This window comes from Lepisosteus oculatus, chromosome 14, assembly GCF_040954835.1.
Source record: "Lepisosteus oculatus isolate fLepOcu1 chromosome 14, fLepOcu1.hap2, whole genome shotgun sequence".
NCBI classification, from domain to species: domain Eukaryota; kingdom Metazoa; phylum Chordata; class Actinopteri; order Semionotiformes; family Lepisosteidae; genus Lepisosteus; species Lepisosteus oculatus.
In genome coordinates, this window is record NC_090709.1 from 50,629,416 (window position 1) to 50,632,751 (window position 3,336).

Consider the following 3,336-nt stretch of genomic DNA (forward strand, 5'->3'; position numbering starts at 1 on the left):
TCCATCACAGGACACACACACACCCTGGACAGGACACCAGTCCATCACAGGACACACACACACCCTGGACAGGACACCAGTCCATCACAGGACACACACACACACCCTGGACAGGACACCAGTCCTTCACAGGATACCAGTCCATCACAGTACACACACACCCTGGACAGGACACCAGTCCTTCACAGGATACCAGTCCATCACAGGACACACACACCCTGGACAGAACACCAGTCCATCAAAGGACACACACACCCTAGACAGAACACCAGTCCATCAAAGGACACACATACAAACCCTGGACAGGACAGCAGTTCATCACAGGACACACACACACTCACACACCCTGGACAGGACACCAGTCCATCACAGGACACACACACTCACACATCCTGGACAGGACACCAGTCCATCACAGGACACACACACCCTGGATAGAACACCAGTCCATCACAGGACACACACACCCTGGACAGGACACCAGTCCATCAAAGGACACACATACAAACACTGGACAGGACAGCAGTCCATCACAGGACACACACACTCACACACCCTGGACAGGACACCAGTCCATCACAGGACACACACACACTCAAACACCCTGGACAGGACACCAGTCCAGCACAGGACACACACACTCTGGATAGAACACCAGTCCATCACAGGACACACACACACTCACACACCCTGGACAGGACACCAGTCCATCATAGGATGTTCAGTGCCTCTCTCTAATAAAGTAGAAACGCGACATTAGACTCCGTTCGAAACGGGAGAAATCACCAGGACACGATACACCTTGCTCCGGACGAAGGGAGAAGACCTGTACCTTCACGAGTCCGGGTTGTGAAAACTTCTTCTGGCAGTTCAAAACGTTTCGAAGAGACAACAGCGCTACCCTGTTTTCCATTTCTATCGTGTGTTATTATACAGTCATAAGTATCTGTCCTGATCACAGAGTCCCCCTCTCACTGCCAGGACTGAAGCCCAGTGCAGCACGAATAATAATAATAATTAATAAGTCTGGACTCTCCCCTCAGAGCTCTTCCCAGGTCAGGGGGATCCCCTCCAGCCCCCCCAGTGTGCAGCCCCCACCTGGATGATGCTCCAGTCCGCTCAGCACACAGCAGCTCTCAGTGGGGAGGAGAGCAGAGGGATGGAGCCAGTTCAGAGAGGGGGGGGTGATTAGGAGGCCATGATGGGTCAAGACCAGGGGGGGAATCAGGCCAGGACACTGGGGTAACACCCCTACTCTTCTCCAGAGACACCCCGGGATTGTTAACGAGCACAGAGAGTTGGTTTGACGTCTCATCCGAAGGACGGCGCCTGTTTACAGTCCAGTGTCCCCCGTCACTATACTGGGGCATCAGGACCCACACAGACCGCAGGGTGAGAGCGCCCCCTGCTGGCCCCACTCACACCTCTCCCAGCAGCAGCCTTGGGGGGGGGGAGGGAAAAAACCAAAAGCTAAACAGATTTTTTTTATTTATTTTTTTTATTGATCCTTAACAAAAGAATAAAGCTGGTGTCCCTCAGCTCCAGTGCAGTCCAGACTGGGGTCCCTCAGCTTCGGTCCAGACTGGGGTCCCTCAGCTTCGGTCCAGCACAGTCTGGGGTCCCTCAGCTCCAGTCCAGTCCAGTCTGGGGCCCCTCAGCTCCAGTCCAGTCCAGTCTGGTGTCCCTCAGCTCCAGTCCAGTCCAGTCTGGGGTCCCTCAGCTTCGGTCCAGCACAGACTGGGGTCCCTCAGCTTCGGTCCAGCACAGTCTGGTGTCCCTCAGCTTCGGTCCAGACTGGGGTCCCTCAGCTTCGGTCCAGCACAGACTGGGGTCCCTCAGCTTCGGTCCAGCACAGTCTGGTGTCCCTCAGCTTCAGTCCAGACTGGGGTCCCTCAGCTTCGGTCCAGCACAGTCTGGGGTCCCTCAGCTCCAGTCCAGTCCAGTCTGGTGTCTCTCAGCTCCGGTCCAGTCCAGTCTGGTGTCCCTAGGCTCCTGTCCAGTCCCGTCTGGTGTCCCTCAGCTCCAGTCCAGTCCAGTCCAGTCCAGTCCAGTCCAGATCTTAGCCGGCACAGAACCAGGAAAGGAACCTGGAAAGAATATTGTAATTGCAGGTGTGAGGGACACAGACACAGACGTCACCATGACATCAAACAGCAAGAGGAGACTCCTCCTTGAATCACAGACACGACCAGGCGGCGCCCCCCTGTCTGCTCACCTGCACCTCCTCTTCCTCCTCTTGTCCTTCCCGGCAGCCAGCTCCTCCTCTCCCTCGCTCTTCCTCTCCTGAGCTACGGTCGCCACCTCCATCGGCTCGTCCTGGTCTTCTGTCTCCACCGACACGCAGCTCAGGGAGTTAAGAAGGGCGCACCAGCGCTTCTGAAGCAGAGACAGGAGAGTCACGTTAAGAGTCGGACTGGACACTCCAGTACATGAACACTGCACTGAGAGAGAGAGGGGTTCATACAGACACACTGACTGGACACTCCAGGACATGAACACTGCACTGAGAGAGAGAGGGGTTCATACAGACACACTGACTGGACACTCCAGTACATTAACACTGCACAGAGAGAGAGAGAGGGGTTCACACAGACACACTGACTGGACACTCCAGTACATGAACACTGCACTGAGAGAGAGAGGGGTTCATACAGACACACTGACTGGACACTCCAGTACATGAACACTGCACTGAGAGAGAGAGAGGGGTTCATACAGACACACTGACTGGACACTCCAGGACATGAACACTGCACTGAGAGAGAGAGAGGGGTTCATACAGACACACTGACTGGACACTCCAGGACATGAACACTGCACTGAGAGAGAGAGAGAGGGGTTCATACAGACACACTGACTGGACACTCCAGTACATGAACACTGCACTGAGAGAGAGAGGGGTTCATACAGACACACTGACTGGACACTCCAGTACATGAACACTGCACTGAGAGAGAGGGGTTCACACAGACACACTGACTGACTGGACACTCCAGTACATGAACACTGCACTGAGAGAGAGAGGGGTTCATACAGACACACTGACTGGACACTCCAGTACATGAACACTGCACTGAGAGAGAGAGGGGTTCATACACACACACTGACTGGACACTCCAGGACATGAACACTGCACTGAGAGAGAGAGAGAGAGAGGGGTTCACACAGACACACTGACTGGACACTCCAGGACATGAACACTGCACTGAGAGAGAGAGGGGTTCACACAGACACACTGACTGGACACTCCAGTACATGAACACTGCACTGAGAGAGAGAGAGAGGGGTTCACACAGACACACTGACTGGACACTCCAGTACATGAACACTGCACTG